At 37.1% G+C, this 18,241-nt stretch overlaps 1 protein-coding gene across 9 annotated transcripts in view; it reads right to left on the bottom strand.

The window, feature by feature from the left end:
- PLAGL1 (PLAG1 like zinc finger 1) overlaps positions 1–18,241 on the bottom strand; it is a 150,739-nt gene that overhangs the window by 49,476 nt on the left and 83,022 nt on the right. For 7 of the 9 annotated variants that reach the window (XM_036870955.1, XM_036870954.1, XM_036870956.1 and 4 more), the window contains exons 1-2: positions 15,671–16,183; positions 11,313–11,382 (exon numbers count right to left, since the gene is read on the bottom strand). The gene's annotated coding sequence lies outside the window, so the exon portion shown is untranslated. Of the gene's footprint in view, positions 1–11,312; positions 11,383–15,670; positions 16,184–18,241 lie in introns of those variants that run through there. The other 2 variants (XM_036870949.1, XM_036870950.1) reach the window with 1 other exon arrangement.

The following is an 18,241-nucleotide window of genomic DNA, read 5'->3' as shown; positions in this document are numbered from 1 at the left end:
GTAAGGGCATCACTCAGAGAGATGTGACATAGTCCCAATACCTCCATAAGGTCAGAAAACCTAGGACTGATATAAATTTGCTACGAGCAAACACATAAGAAACTGATTTATATATTATAATGAGGACTTTATAATAAAAATAGTAATTGTCAAGACATTCAACCCAACTTTGGTGATCAGGGCATTTTCCCTTTCTAGCTCTATCTAGGAAGCTAAATTAGTAAGCACAAGAATGGTATAGCTTTACGTGCTCATTCATATCTTAGTCTCATTTTCTAGGCAACACAGATATTACACTTGCTCAGCACTGTCCTTAAACACAGGCAAGAGTGGTTCACAGCAAACCCTTCCCTCTACAGTGAAAAGTCCAAGTGTCTAAGGGGACATACTCACCCAGGCCCAGACTCCCCTCCTAGACTATGCTCCAGGATCCTGGAACCATGGAATTCTTGTTCAAAGAGCTTCAAGCCTGCCACCAGGGACTGCACAGTCCTTTCACCTAAACCTGTTACTTTTTAGGACAGATCATGCCACTCTATGTGCCACACTAGGCTCAAGAGGTGGCCAAGGGGTGGCTGTTTGTAGGGGTGTGGACATAACCAAATGTGTGCCCTTCATAGTGTAGAACTGGGCCAAGAATGTGAAGAAAAGAGAAGATGGGCCAGCTCTCCCTACACTGCCATGTTCTAAAGGTGCAGAAATCTCAAGACTAAGAATTCCACATTCAAACCTGGTTTTCCAGGTCATCTGAGATCAATCTGTCAAGGAATGATAGAATATATTTTTATAGTTAGTTTACTGTCTTAAAACTTTTAACTGTTTAGAATCACAGTACCAGTCCTTCTGTTTATATTCCTGCTTGGACTTCTCTACCCACTTATAGTTAGGCAGGGCCATGTGACTAGCTCTGGGCTGCCAACAAACAGTTAATTACTGGCACAAGACCATTTAATATTATCTTTCCCTACCATGTAAATCGAGAAGACCAAGTATTTCAGAAAGCATACAGCTCAAGATGGTGATGCATCACAGGCCTAAGTCTGACAGTGTGGATGGAGTAGAGTCTCCCACAGATCCACAATGGATGTTTAGTGTGAACACGAAAATAAACTGTTCTTCTGTGAAGCCACTGAGGTTTGGGGATGGCTCATTAGCACAGGTAACTTTAGCCCATCCTGACTATACAGAAATTGGTACCAGAAGTAGGATGCCTCTCTAGCAAAAACCTAAAACACATGGCCATGGTTTTGTGGTCAGGAAGCAGTGAGAAAAATTATCTTAAGAGCTGGAAAGATAGTGGCGTATTTTATACAGTGGTATATTTGGTAAAGCATTTGCTTCTGGTGCCTTGGGAGGCAGATCACCTACCTAATGAAACTGCAGCCCTAGAAGAGGTAACAAAACAAAACACTGGAAGAGTGCACTGGTTATTGGCTGCATTTGGCAAGGTATTCAAGAAAGAGATGAGCTCAAAAAAGGACTATCCAGTTTTCAAGAAGTGGAGGAATGGAGGATCAAACATTTCAGATTTGCAGTATTAAAAGAACTAACTACTTCTCAACTCCCATACTAACAGTTTAAAGACTTTGAAGGTCATAAGCCTAGGAAAATCTTTTTTTTTTTAATTAAATTGCCTCAGGGCAATGATGGATAATGTATCCACTAAGTCATTTATATGGATAAAATGACTGAGGAAGAAGATGAGATTAAGGGTCAAGATTTCCAAAAGAAGCAAGCCAGTCCCAAAATAACTTTCTTTGGGTCAAGAAAGAGAGCTACAGGAATCCAGGCCTCTTAAAACAATGAACAAGAAGGTAGAATCAGGCCCTAATTAACAAATATTTGTTCCCCTACATGTCATGATACCTGTCATGAGGGATTTCAAAATTGCTATGGACCAGTGACTCCAGTGTGTCTTCCAGGTTTCCCTTTTCCAATCTACTTTGGATATGTGGCATGGGCAAACAATAAACTAATACTTTTCATTGTGTTAAACCATTGAGCTTTTGGAGTCATTTGTGCTATAGCATAACCTAGCCTCTCCTGAGTGATACACAAGGCTCCTTAGTGTAATCCAAACAAGGTAAGTTAGTTAAATGATTTTAATGGACAGTGGTATCAAATGCTGCCAATCAAAGGAACCAACTTTACCATACTCTACATCTCAATATAGATGTTGAGGGCCCCAACAGTCTTTTCTGTCATCAAATCTTTCTCACTTGGTCATGTTAAAAATGCCACCAAATCTCTTGTGGAAAAAAACGTATCCAGTAGATACATGCTTTCTTTAATTATGTAAAGAGCATTTATAAGCTATAGCTATCAAATCCTGTTCTTCCTCCTGATCTAAAAAGAGATTGTGCCTTTTAAAGTAGATTTCTGCTCATATCAAATTCCTTCTATTATGTTGATTTTTTACTAGTTCTAGGATGCCTCACTATTGCCACTATATACTGCCTGTGTTTTTACCACAGTCACCTGCTTTTAACAGATTTATGATCTCCTTTTCATTTGGAAAACTTTTCTATTTACTTCACTTCATTTCCCACTTAAAAACGGGGATCTGAAAGTGACAGTTCAGGAGGAACCATTATACATCAGTCCATGCACCAAAAAGGGAGGTGAGACACTGCCTTTACTAGAATTAGCTCTACGTTAGCTGTTCCTAAATCTTCCACAAAGATTTTATGTAGTCTTGGATCCTATTTGGCCAGTGAAGTCTGACATTTCCAATTGAAAAACAACACATATGTAATTCAGGTAATTCCATATCTTCCCAGGCAAGATATGGAAAAGACTACATCACTTTCTCTACCTGTCAAAACAATTACAGGAAATAGGGATGCTGGCTTCTAAACAGCTGAGAGCTTCCAACATAAGATTCATGGAATAAACATGGACTTCAACATATACAACCTTTGATCAATCTTCTTCAAAATCTTGGAACCTCATGGACCAACAAGTTTCTTCTTCCTCTTTCTTATTTTAACTGAAGCAAGCATAAGAGGGGGCAGGGAATTTAGGTGATTATATTTTGAATTGCCAACCTAATAGAGGAAATCAAACGTTCCTTCTTTTACACACACACAGAGATACCATCTATTCTAATTTTTAAAAATCTGAGTAACATGTTTATGCTTTAAAACTAGAATGCTTTCCATCATCTACTCCTCCGACATTGTGGGGAAAAAAACTGGGATTAACTGAAACAGGTAAGTCACTACAAAACAAAACAAAAATTCCTAAAGTGTACTGGCGAAATTTATAATTTACAACGTCCAAAGACGGATCTGTATTATCTTAATAATCCCAGAAAGGTATCAGAAAAATCAACAATTTTCCTATATACTGTAGATTTTTTAAACGTCACAGTGAATGATGTTCTACATCACATCCTCTCAGAATATGAACATCTTTCCCCAGATGTTTAAAAACAATTTTCTAGATTGCAGTTTTAAACATCTCTTTGATGTGACACGGTATTATCCCTAAAACATATGACACTGACTTCATGCTTCACAGAAGTACAGATAGATTTAACACAACAGCTCTACTTCACACAAGCTCTCAAAATCTTCAGCAGGAGCTAAACTAAACTAATTGCATTACGAAAACTCCGGTTATTCTTATGAAATATATGGCAGAGAGTGAAAGCAGCATGAACACTAAAGCAGCTTATATTCAGTCCCAATACTTTACTGCTGCATGCATTTCTAGAAAACCCATTGTTATGGACTGAATTGTGCCCCCCAATATTCATATGTTGAAGCCCCCAATGTGACTGTATTTGAAGATAGAGCCTTTAGAAAGATAATTAAGGTTAAATGAGGTTGAGGATGAAGCCTTAATCCAATAGCACTGGTGACCTTAGTAGAAGACAAAGAGACACCAGAGACCACTCTCTCTCCATGCACACACCCAGTGCATAGAGGATAGGCCATGTGAAGACACAGCAAGAAGGCAGCCACCTGCAAGTCAGGAAGAGAGCCTCATCAGAAACCAAATTTGCTAGCACCTTGATCTTGGACTTCCAGACTCCAGAACTCTGAGTACATTTCTGTTGTTTAAGCCACCCAACCTGTGGTATTTTGTTATGGCAGCCCAAGCAAACTAATACATCTACCCTTCTAGGATATTTCAGAGTATTTTCCCCCAGGAATGAAAAAAGGAAGGACACTTAACACTGGGTGGGTCCAAGCCTTAATTATCAAACAGAGACCTTTCGTTTCAAGGTCTAGCAATACTAAATATTTCCTATGAAATGAAAAATCTGCATCTACTAACTGCATTAGTGGTAACCAACAGTAAAATTACCTGGAATCTAGACCTCCAGTCTCTTTTCCAAAATATAAAGGATGAGAGATGTTTAGGAGCTAACCAAGACCAAAAGATGTTTCATTTGGTCTCCCTCCCACCATAGTCCACTCTATTGTAAGACCTGGGGAGCCACATCTTTCTTTAGATTTTCTTGATTTAGAATTTCATTACCTCCCAACTGCTATGATGGCAACAGTGCCATATAAAGAAGAAACACTAGTAATTTGAGAGGAACTTTAACAAGATCCGAACATTTGTCTCACTAAGAAGCAGCTAACCCCGTCACTACTTGGTACTCTTCCTGTTAAGTAGATCTGGGAAAGTCTTCTATCACAGGCCTATATGTATGATTATGAGGCTGCCATTAGAGGTAGCTGAGAGTTAATCAAATATCAAGCACTTACAAAGTGCATACAAATAGAAGCTATGGCAACGACAGCCAATTCTCCCCGATATCCATTCTTCCCTTATTCCTTTGTAATATAATCTCTGAATTTTAAAAGGGCAGCTATACTGAAAAAAAGTGAACCTTGACCCTTATCTCACATCATAACAAAAATGTGAGATAGATCATAGAATGGATCACAGACCTAAATGTGAATGGAAAATGAATACCTTCATGACTGTGGCATAGACAAAGATTTCTAAAGCAGGATACAAAACACAGTAACTATTTAAAAAATTGATAAACTGGATTTGATTAAGAACTGTTCCTGAAAAAACAACACTAAAAGAGAAAACAGAAAAGTCAGACTGAGAAGCTATTTGCAATATACACATCCAACAAAGGACATTTTCCAGAATACAAAGAATTCCTACAAATCAATAAGATGACAAACAACCCAATAAAAATGTGTGAAAGACTTAAACAAGTACTGCTCCAAAAAATATATCTATTTTTACCTTATCAAATTAGCCAAGATACATGTGAAAGGTGCTCAACATTATTAATAATGAAGGAAATGCAAATGAAGACCATGAGACAGCATCTCACATCCACCAGAGGGCTTAATATGAAAAATAATAATATCAAGTGCTGGTGAAAATGTGGAACTACAGTTGTAACTCTCACTGCTACCAGGAGTGTCCATTTATTCATTCACTGTTGGTAAACTGTTCGGCAGAACTCACTAAAACTAAATATACGGCTGTTCTGTGACTTAATTCTAGTCTTACATATGTTCCCAAGTGAAATACTACAAATGTCCACCAAAACATCTGTGTATGACTATTCATAGCAGCTTTATTTATAATAGCCAAAATCAGAACACACCCACACATCTATTAACAGAAGGAATAAACAAATTGTGGTATATTGATAGAATGGAATGCTAATCAGAAAAAATATATATGAGAAAGAAAGAATAAACTATACATGCATCAACATGGATAAATTTCAAAAAAAATTATGCTGAATGAAAGAAGTCAGACACGAAGAAGTACATACTACTTGGTTACCCTTAAAGTTCAAGAATAGGCAAAACTAATCTAGAGTGATGGAAATCAAAAGAGTTACTTCTGGGGAGGTACTGGCTAGGGGGTGCATGAGAGAATTTGCTTTTTCTGGATGGATGTAATATTGTCTATCTTCATGCAGTAATTATACAGGCAATATGTTTTTAGAAAAATCATCAAGCTGTTTATTTAAGATTGGCACACTTTATATGCTCTCCCCACACCCATGTATTTTACATCTCAATAGAAAAAGTACTTCACAAAAGACAAGCAGACTATTTTTACCTAGTGAAAGTTATTAGGCAAATGCAAAATATTCTTCTTCAAAATAAAACAAATTGTGCTTAAGTTTCTATTTCACTTACCCCCAAAATAAGCTAAAATTAGATGATCAAACCTTATTCATTAGTATCAATGAAAACTTGGAAGGAAAATACAAAGAAAATAGGAGTACATCAGTTAGTCCACAGCAATTAACTTAGTCAATGAAACGACGACTCCAAGTAGCATATTGGTAATGTAAGTGAAGCAATTTCAATGTGTTTTACCAAAAATACATCTGTTTAATAATTTTATTTAACTATTTATTTTTAGTACCAAGGTGGGATGACATACAAGAAATCGCAAGAGCTTTTGAATCAGACAGACCAGTTTTGTCACTTACTAACTACACTGGTGTTGGGCAAGTTTCTTAATCTCTTTGATACTGAGTTTCTTCACAATTTAAAAGAGAGACAATAACACTCTGCAAAATTGTAGCTCGATTATAGTAGGTATTTAAGAGTGGTAGCTATTTAGCAATAGCTCTTTGTATGCAAAGTATCATGGCAAGCACTGGAACCCCATCTCTAAGAACCTGATCAACTGGAAGTGACATTTAGATATAAAGATTGGTGATGAAGGAAAGAATTTAACAAGGGCTATAGATTACAAATTACAGGGTTCCTATCTAGCTAGTAGGATTGTGGAGTGAGTATTCTCTGAACAGAGCCTAGAAGATTTTTGGGAAATTCACTTAAGACAGAGGAAATGGCATGAAAAAGCATAGCCTGCCAAGAGCATTTCCTGGCAAGAAAAAGCATAGCCTCAAAAACAGTGCACTGACTTCAGGTTCTAATGAGTAGTTAAGACCACTTGTGCCACTGGACTAATTCTGAGGAGTAAGACTATAAGGCTAGTAATGCCACTTGGGACTAGATAGAAAAATGACCGATGTCAGGTTAAGAAGTCAAGGACCTGTTTTCTCAAATCTTGGGATGTCACTGAAGGATTCTTTCCAGGGAAATGACCCCAGTGGTCATTACACATGATAGGAAGGGAAGGAAAACCTCAATATGGGTGGAAATAGCATAGAATGGTAAGGACCTAATCCAAGATGCTGAGAGGAGTGGAAAAAACAAAGATATTAGAATTCAATTTTATCAACTTCTTAAAAAGTAACAGAAATTGAGTTTCCCTGAATGATTCAAGTAGGCCTAACTTCAACTTTTAAAATGATTTTGACTGTCCCATAAGCTCCCCCAAGAGCAAAAAACGTATCCCAAACTAGAAAAACACATTGTCTAGCACACTGAAAGTGCTCAATACATACTGTTGGCAAATGAATCTTTTTAAATATTCCAAATATTGAAACCTCTACGATAATACAATGTTCAAGGTAAAACATGTAGAAAAGTTAAAAATCATTTTTCCTTCCTGCTGAGTGGCCATTTTTCACAATATATGCCAAGTTTTGAATGTGCTCAATTTAATATTTAAAAAGATTCATTTGCAAAAGCTATCTCTATCTCTAGCTTTACCAAAAGAGTCAGATAGAAATCGCTCTAGAAAGTTAGGAATGTTGCCACCTCAGTTGCTAAGCTCTTGTGTAATTTATATATATATTTTTAGGAATCTATCATTCATTGTGTCCTTTGTTGTGGCAAAAGAACACCTGCTGTATGACTCATGAATATTACATGAAAAAAATTAAAGAGTAAATTAAATCCAGGTCATATATGTAAGCTTTATCCAAGAGTACAAGATGATTTCATAATAAGATAACCTGTATAATTATTAAAATAATTAAAATTAAAATAACTTACCACATTAAGAAATAAAGAAAAAAATGAGTACTTCCTAGGCACTAAGCACAATTCTTAGTCCTTTCTACATATTAGTTCTTTTAATCCTCTCAGCAACCTTCTATGGTAGATACTTGTTATCTGCATTTTATAGATGAGAAATTTGAAATATAGGGAAGTTAAGTAATTGTCCAATATTACACTGTAGCAAGGAAGGGGCAGAACTAGGAACTGAACTCAGGCAGTCTGGTTCCCGAGTCAGAATTCCAGTTAATAAACATAGAAAGAATAAAAGAAATGGAAATCACCACTAGAATACCACAATAATAACTGCTACAGGCAAGGTCAGTTGAATGCTAAAATTAGTGAGCAAAACTTTAAGGAGAAACAGGACATTTGCACAACCTCAAAATAAATCTCTCAAAATATTTATTAACTATTACGGTAGTTTTAATATATACTCACAAATCATTTGATATTTTTCCCTCTCCTTCCCTTGAATGTGTACTTGCTTCTAATAAACAGTGTGTGAAAAACGAAAAACAGAATGGTTACAATGGATAAGTCTGGCAGACACTACCTAAACTGTGTAATCAAGGTTAATGTGTTGATATGGATATCATGTGCCCCCAGATATGATGCAATGACACAACATCTCTGTGGTATTCTTCCTTCAAAGTCCATAACCTGAGTCTAATTGTGAGAAAACATCAGACAAACCCAAATTGAGGGACACTGCACAAAATACATGGCCATTACTCTTCAAAAGTGGCAAGGTATCGAAAAACAAGAAAAGACTTAAAAACTGTCACGGATTAGAGTAGATTACGTGACAACGAAATGTAATGTGGTATATGGATTATGTCCTGGAACAGAAAAAGAACATTGGTGGGAAAACTGGGGAAATATGAATAAAGTCTATAGTAAATAGTATTGCTCCAGTGTTAATTTCTTAATTTTGGTAAATGCATCATGGTTATGTAAAATGTTAACATTAGAGGAAGCTAGGTGAAGCATATATAGGAACACTCTATACTACCTTTGTAACTCTTTTGTAAATCTAAAATTATTTCATAATTAAAAGTTTTTTTAAAATTTTGATACACACTTGTGAAAACAAATTTCAGTAAACCAGAAATAGAAGAAAAATTTCTCAATCTGGTAAAGAGCATCTACAAAAAATGCACAGTAAACATCATCCTTAAAAGTGAAATATTCTCCCTTAGGATCAGGAAAAAGTAAGGATGTCCATTTTAACACTTCTGTTAAATACTGTTCCAGTGTTTCCAGCCAGTGCAATAAGGCAAGAAAAAAAAATGAATAGAGATAAGAAAGACAAATTTATTCTGTTTTTTTTTTTTTATCAGATGACATGATTGTACCTTTAGAAAGATCTACAAACTACCAGAACCGAAAAGTGAATTTAGCACGGTCACTAAATACAAGCTCAATATACAAAAATCAATTGCATTTCTATATACTAGCAAGATGGTTGGAAAATAAAATTGAAAAAAAGATACCATTTACAATAGTATCAAAAAAATCAAGTGGCTAGAAATAAATTTAATAGTGTGTAAGTCCTCCACAGTGAAAAACATAAAACAGTGCTAAGAATAACTGAAGAACTTATTCAATTAAGAGATTTACCATGTTCATAAATTGGAAGATTCTATTAAGATGTCCATTCTCCTAAAATTGTTCTACAGAGTCAATGCAATCGCAATCAAAAGTCTAGTAGACTTTTTCTTTAAATAGATGTTGACAAGCTCATTCTAAAATGTGCATGGAAATGCACAGCACTTAAATAGCTAACACAATCCTTAAGAAGACCAAAACTGGAGGGTTTACAGTACTATATGTCAAGACTTAGTATAAACTATGGTAATTAAGAAAGTGCAGTACTGATGAAAGAATTGATAAATAGTTTAAGTGGAACAGATTAGAGTCCAGAACAGACCCAAATATACGATCATTAATTTTTAACAAAGGTCCCACTGCAATTCAATGGAAAAAGTAAAGTCTTCTCAATAAATGTGTAGAGTAGCTAGATGACCACCTGGAAAATAAATACTGACCCCCACCTCACAAAATCAACTGTAGATAAATCAAAAACCCAACTGTGAGGACTAAAATTATAAGGCTTCTGATGGAAAACAATAAGCAAATGTCTTCAGGACCTTGATGGAGGGCAACAATGAAGGTGGAAGAGAATTCTGTGGGCAGGGTACAAAAAAGCACTAACCCTCCACCCACCCCCGCCAAAAAAATAAAACACTGATAGACTGGACTTCATAAAAACAAATCTGTTCATCCAAAGGCACTATTAACAGACTAAGTAGGCAAATTCAGACAGGTAGAAAATACTTGCAAACATGTATCTGATAAAGGTTTCCTATTCAAAATACATAAGGAACTAAAAATCACTAACAAAAAGATAGCCTAATTTTAAAAAGTGGCCAAAAGATTTACACAGGCACTTCATAAGAGAAATCTGAATGGCCAAAAAAGATATAAAAGGATGTTCAACATTATTAATATTCATGGAAATGCAATCAACTTACCCAAAGACCATCAGTTCAGCTCCTTGGTATATATCCAAGAGATATGAGTATATACATTCACCAATGGCAGTTTCAAGAACATATACAGCAATTTTATTTATAATGGCCAAAACCTGAAAACAACTCCCATGCTTATCAACAAGAAAAAGGATAAATAAATTGTGGTATATCCTTATAATGCAATACTATAGAAGAGACATCACTAAACTTTTTCTGTAAAGGGTCATATAATATATAGTTTAGGCTTTATGGGCCATATGGTCTCTGTTATAACTACCCAACCCTGCTGAATGGACATGGCTATATTCAATAAAATTTCATATATGAAAATATGTTATGGGCTGGAATTGGCCCCCAGTTTGTCATCCCTTGCAACTTATACATGCAATGTGGATGAACAAAAGGAAAGCAATATAGAAAGAATAAACTATATGATTCCATTTATATGAAGTTCAAGAACCCGTGAAAATAATCTATGGTGATAGAAGTGAGAAGAGTTGACTAGGGGAGAGGAATGGCTCTATGGATAGAGACAGGAGGGAACTTTTGCAGGGATGAAAATGTTCTGTTTCTTTATCTGGGTGGTGATCACACAGGCATATACATATGTAAATTTCATCAAGCCATATACTTTATTCTTATGTCTTCATTGTTTTTAAATTATAGTTCAATTTGAAGAAGAAAACAAAAATTAGACAAAGATCAGAATACAGATCTGAAGAAATTATCTAGAATTCAACAAGGTCAAAAATAGGTATAATATATAAAAGCGAGATTAAAAGACATGGATGACAGAATGACAAAGTCTAACAGAAGTCTAATCAGAGTTCTTAAAGGAAAGAATGGGAAAAATGGAGGACAAGCAACACTGAAAGACATAAAAGATAAAACTTTCGAGAACTGATGAAAAACAAACCTTAGAGACAGGAACACAATAAATCCAGGATAAATGAAATGTCCACATCTAGACACGCTCTGTCATAAAACTGTAGAAAACAAAAGAAAGAGAAGATCTTAAAATCAGGCAAAAAAAAAAAAAAAGACAAATTATCAACCAATAACAGTTATTTGAACTAATTCTAACATTGAAAGTAGAAGTCAATGGAATGTCACCTCCAAAGGGCTGAGAAAGATACTGCCAACCTGGAACTATATGTCTAACAAAATCATCATTCAAGAATGAATGCAAAATAAAGACATTTTCAGATAACATTTGCCATCAACAGCCCCTTAATAAACAAGCTTGTAAAATATATATTTGAGGAAGAAGAAAAGAAAGATCTGAGATGCAAGGAGGAATGACAAAGAATTCATGAAAAGAAAAAACAGTGATGTCAAATTTATAGGAAAAAAAATCAAAATGGAACTAAACTCTGGAAGACAACAACATTTAAGCTGGGAGATTAACTGGTGTCAAGACAACTCATGCTTCTTGAATTATTCAAAAGAAAAATTAATAAACTTTACATTAAGTTGGTACATTACAATTTTGAAAGAAACCACTAAAAGAAATAAATTTGTAACCTTCATACTAGTCAAGAGGAAGGAAAATGGAATAAGAAAAAATCCAAAAAGGTGGCAGAGGAAAAAACCAGTAAGACAGGATAAAAACAACCCTAAAAGATAATGCTAACTTTCATCCTAAATATATCAGTAATTACACTAAACTTAATTGGACTGATAGATCCAGTTAAAGGACAAATTGTCAGAGTGGATTAGAAAAAACTATGAAGTTTTACCTATTTGAAAGAAATATTCTAAGCAAATGCTAACTAAGGGAAAGGTGTGACTAGGAGATCATAAAACAAAATGGATTTTAAGGTTAACAGGCATTTGGGTGAGGAGGCGTCGCTATAGAATGACAAAAGGTCCAATGCACAGAGAAAAAAGAGCAATTCCAAACTTGTATGTACTTTCAACTTTTATAAAGCAAAGTTGACAGAATTACAAGAAGAAATTGAGAAAATTCATTATTTTACTGTGATATTTTTATTACCCCAATCTCAGTAATTGACAGATCAAAGAAACCAAAAAATTGGTAAGGTTAAAAAAGATTTGAACCTCACAATATTTATGCTTGATCTAAGACATATACCTACCTTGCCCCAAAAGTCTGTGAATATATATTCTTCTCAATTCAAGGAGCAGTTGAAAAGCTAACCATGAGGCCATAAAGCAATTCTTAAATTTCAAAGAATCGGTAGCATAGAACCCTCATTTGCTGACTACACTGCAAGTTAAAAAATCAATAACAAAAGGATAACTCATAAAACTTTCCACATTTGGAACTAGAAAATACTTCTAAAAATCTCAGAGGAAAATTAAAAAAATTATAATGAAAAAATTTTTTAATTCTTAGAACTGAAAAATATACTACATATAAAACAAAAGAAAATAAAAATTGGTAGTATTTTCAGAAAGAGACAAATCAATGACCAGAGTAGAGAATACAGAAATGAGCCCAAGCATTTCTGGGAATATGTATATGACAGAGGTGGCACTGCAAATCTCTGGTACTGGGACAATTACCACATGGGAAAAAGCAAACACATTAATTAATCTTGATCCCATTGCGTAAATAAAATATGTTCATCTATATATACATATACACATATACATGTCAGGTAAATTAAAGAACTAAATGTAAAAAATGCAAACTTTAAAACTTTTAGAAAAAGTTTTCAAAATATATTTCCTTAATAGTAAAGAACATCTTAAGACACAAAAGCACAAAGAAAAAATTGCCTGCAGTTTACGTAACCAACAAAGGGTTTGTATCTTGAACGACGTTTTCCGATAGAAATTTCTGCAATGATGCAAATATTGTTATATAATATAGCATAATATAAAATAATACAGCATAATAAAATATAAGAGCCACTAGTCACATGCAGCTACTGAGCACTTGAAATGTGGCCTAGAGTGACTGAGGAACTGAAATTGTTGAAGTAAATATAACAGCATGTTAGCATTTTAAACTCCCTGATGAAGGTCAATGAAGGTCTGTTATGTTTTCATATACTTTTCAGCATTTAATTTTTTTATAAACAATTTGATTTTAGCTTATATTCTATATGAAACAATTTCAATTTTGTAAAAAATACGTAAAAGTCGCTTTTCAGAAAGCAAACACAGTAAAATGTTCATAGTATTATCTGTGAATGATTTTTATTTTCTTCTAGATATTAAAAAAATTATTAAAGATTAAAAAAAATAATTTAATGAACACTGATGTATCCACAACAGAGTTTACGAAATAAAACATTATTGATATTATTTAAATTCCCTAGGTACCTCTTCCTGATCATGACTTTTCTTTTTTTAAAGAAAAGCTGGACAGCTTCAGGTTTCTTCATTTTGTGACACCCATATTTTAATATACTTTGGGGGAAATTTAATATACAGACATTACATGTAGCATTTAACAGAGAGTTATAAAGCAAACACCCATGTCACCACTGCCCAGGTCAGGAGATAAAAGCATTTTCAGCATCCCAAAACCTTGCAGTGTGTCCCTTCACATTCATATTCCCCCTCTTCATCCCCAGGAGATGATCACTAACTTGACTTTTATGGTATTAATTTCTTTACAATTTTTCTTTACTATTTTTAATGCCTATGTATGCACCCCTAACAACAGCTTTATTTCACCAGGTTCTGAATTTCACATAGATCATAGTCTTCTTCAGCAACTTGCTTTTTTTTTTTTTTTTTTTTTGGCTCAACATTATTGAGACGCATTTGTGTTAAGACACAAAACTACTTCATTCACCACTGTACTGGGTGGGTTCCATTTTATGACTGCAGTATAATTTATCTTCCTCCTTCAGATGGACATGAAGGTCGCTTCCAGCTTTGGGGTTTTACAAATAACACTATAGTAAACCCTCTTGTACACGTCTGCTTTTGTATATGTATGAAAATTTATCTAGGGCAGTGGCTTTCAAACTTTTTTGACCATGACTCATACTGAGGAATGACGTTTTACATCATGACACACATCTGTGTGTGTATAAAACTGAGGGAAAAAAAGAAAAAAGAAAAGTTTCATGAAGCAAATACCCTATGACCTGAGACACATTCTGATATTTCCTATTCTCTGTTGGTTCGTGTTTTACAAATTCTGATCCTTACCCACTTAACTGATTTCACGACCCACTAAATGGGCTTCAAGCTTTGAAAAACATCACGCTACAGGATAAATACCCAGGAGTGGAACTGCTAGGACGTGCAGCACGGACGTCGGATGTTGTCAACTTTTCTAGATCCTTAACTTTAAGTAAATGTTCTTATCTAATTTACCACTCTATAACTTTAGAGCTAAAACTGTGAAACATCAGCTCGTTTTATCTTTTCCTTTGGTCGTTAAACAGTATTAATCACTTACCATGTGCTAAGTATCCACTGGGCTCCGAGCGAGACTGATGGGTTAATACACAGTAGGGGGGGCGGGGGGGGGGATAGGACATAAGGGACCAGGACCTCAGTGAGGCCCCAGAAAGCTCACAGGAGGGGCCTCCGATCCTGCCTGGGGAGGGAGGGGTTAGAGAAGGATTCCTGGAAGAAGGAGGACCTAAGCTGAGTGTTTCTATTTTTAATTTTTATTGGTTTCCTAAAACATAAAAGTAACACATTTGTTGGGAAAAAAAAAAAAAAAGTCAAAATTACAGGAGTATGTTTATTAAGAAGTAAAAAAAAAACCCCAGCACTGCCCTTAAAGTTTGATGCTGAGACTAAATAACCAAAGTTGCATTATCAGTTATCCTAGGAAAATTTTAAGAGTCCACATTTTAAAACAGTCTTAAGAGCATACCTGATAGGGTCCCTAATACTAAAGCATAAAACGAGTCACATTTTCCATAATGAATGTAAACGCAAACATTTCATGTTTAGTCACATTATTACTTTTCACAGACTTTTTTCCTGGCCTTTTAGAAAGGTTAGATTGCCAGGTTTCAAAAACCGAGGTCTATTTACCGCATACCAACTATACGCGAGCGCTTCAAAAAGTGGCATTAAAAACGACCAGGCGAAAGAATTTGTTGTTCGAGCCGACTTGGCTTGCCCGGTGACAATTCGTCAGAGTTTCACACTTCGTCCCGAGGAGCCCCGGACCCCGTCACGTACACGGCGCGTCGGCACCGGCACACCCTCCCGAGCGCGGCACGGAGCCCAGCGCGGTCCTCGCTCCGCGGCAACGCCGCCACCCCGCCGTCCCCAGGCCGGCCGCGGCCCCACGGCCCCCGAGCGCGGCCGCGAGCCCCCTACACCTACCCTGCGGGGTCCAGAGCCCCCCGGAACTCAGGCGCGGCAGCTCGGGCGCGCCGCCTCCGCGGCCATGACGGCGACCCGGGGAAGCGCCCCGCGCGCCAAGGCCCGCGGTCCGCCGGGCTGGGAGGAGAGCCGCCCCGTCCGTCCGTCCGTCTGTCCGCCAGGAGAGTGAGGCCAGAATCCGCCCCAGACGTGTCTAAATCAAGGCTCGGGGCGGTACCGACGGGCTGAATGACAAATGGCAGATGCCGTGGGCTTTGCCGCCCTCGGCAGCCGCGAGGATGGCTGCGCCGAGGAGGCCGCGCACAGGCGGAGCCCGGGAGCCGGAACGGCGCGTCCGCGAGGAGGGCGCTGGGGCCCCTGGCGGGGGCGTCACGTGGCAGGAGGAGGCCCCGCTGGGGAGCCAGGGGGTCGGCGGCCTGGGCGGAGGAAGAGGACAGGCGCCCAGACGCCTGGCCGATTGAGTCATCCGTGTGGGCTAAGCCAAGGTCGCCCAGGTGCAGAGCTGGCGCAGGTAGACCCGAACCAGCCCGAAGCCCCGTACCGTATCGGGGACTGTTCACTTAAGTCACCACCAGGATGAACCGCCCAGAGCCAAATCATAAATGAGAAACACGACAGATGCTAGGAGAACACTGCAATAGGCCAAACTTACCTCCTATTCTCCTATTCGTGCCGCGTGGAAATCATGGCAGCCTAAATGTGCCCACTAAATGTGAGCCAGGCACTGTGCTAAGCGCTTCACAGGTAAATAAACGCAATCCTCACGACCCCCCAGTGAGAAAAACTACTCCTCCCGGTCTTACAGCTGCAGAGACTAAGGCGCAGAAAGATTAGACGGAAATTATTTTATAGTTGTGGAATCATTCTGTGTATGCTTTAAGTAATTTTAAAATGCTCTTTGGATTTAAGAAAAAGAAACAAGCAAATCTCCAGCGGCTGCTTTCTTCCCTGCAAGATACACGTGCCTAAAAGAGGCCTGTAAACACTAAGTAAAAAGACTTAAATGTTTCTAGGCCTTCATGTAATATGGAGCTCACTCCAGGTTTCAGACAGTCCCATAGCTCTGAAATATGACGTAAGAACATCTCACACGTCTATGCACCTTCACCGCTATCTCCGGATTTCCATCGCTTGTATTACTTTTGGCTTACCAGCGCTTAGTACATTTACAAGTGCTCCACCACCTTATTCTCCCAGATGGTCAGTCTTAATTCTATACTTAAATGAATTCAGTGTTCATCATAACGTATCCGTTCCTGAATTATTTTTATTCATTGCTTGATGGACTGCTCTTTTTCAAGTTGTTTTCTTAAGGAGCGCTTATAATGTTTTATCTGCTTTTTATCTCTACACATTAAAAAAAAAAAAAAAACGGAGCGAGGCAAATATTTTGGATTCACACCTTCCTTCAACACCTAACAGAAAAAGAAGGTAACTGCTTCACTGATTTTTGACATCATAGATTTCTGTGGAGAGAACTGAATCCTATGTGATTTTCCCTGGGAGGTGATTTGATTTTTCTGCTTGGATGCCTGAAGAATTCTTTATCATTAAAGTACCCTGTATATCCTTAACTGGGCTATGTCTCAGTGTCAATTATTCTGTATCAGTTTTTTTCCCCCGAGTATACAGTATGATCTTTCAACTTACAGATTCCATTCTTCTTAGTATAGTATCCCATTCATATTATATATCTGAATAAACTTATCTTTCATTGGTTGGCTTTTCTACTTCACAGTCACCAGTTGTTCTTATACTTGATCTTTATTTTCCGTATCCATCTTCTTTTGATTTGCATTCACTGTGATTCTCTAAAAAAATTCTGTTCATTGGTTTTTCTAGCTTATTGGATTAAAATTATGTTCTTTTGAAAATCGATTTTCTCAGCTATACAATTTCCTTTTTCATCACATTCTCATATTGTCCTTGAACTACTTTGTGAAATCATACTATTTTTTCTGTTGAGTCAAACACATATAAGGAATATAAATGTCTGTTCCTTTGTTGTGTTTTCTTCCAGACTTGGTTCTTCATCTATCTTCTGCATGCTATTTTCCTTGCTTCTCACCCCCATCTCCCATGTTATAACATGTTTACACAACAGCTATGTCATATCTTTTATCTTGCTTATCCTTAAACGTTAACAACAGACCTTGTTTTTGCACTAACATACTGAGAGTGAATTCCCAGTGCACTTTCCTCTTCACCTGAGATGTGTTTGTCTTCCCTATCCAGAGCTTCAGTTTTAGAGCTGAGTGTTGTTTCTATCTACCTTTTCTGTGACCTGAGGGTTTTAGGAAGATGGGGGATTGTAGAACTCTGATTGAAGCTGAATACAGAGCTTGCTGGGGAAAATCAGCCATCACTTCTGAGGTTCCTTTAAGTCCTCACCAGTCCACCTTCAAGCCAGCCAAGAGACTATTCCATGCCTATAAGCTTCAGTTCATTTGCCCAGTTCAGCACAGTACCCCAGAAGGTGGCAAACTGTCCTGCTTTGGGCAAGATCCAACAGTGGTATGTAAAGGTTCCCTGATGTTTCACAAGGATGTCACTGACTTCTTTCCCAGTTGG

This window comes from Balaenoptera musculus, chromosome 12, assembly GCF_009873245.2.
Source record: "Balaenoptera musculus isolate JJ_BM4_2016_0621 chromosome 12, mBalMus1.pri.v3, whole genome shotgun sequence".
NCBI lineage: Eukaryota > Metazoa > Chordata > Mammalia > Artiodactyla > Balaenopteridae > Balaenoptera > Balaenoptera musculus.
Note: the sequence above shows the minus strand (reverse complement) of the source record. Positions and strands in the feature narration are given on the sequence as shown.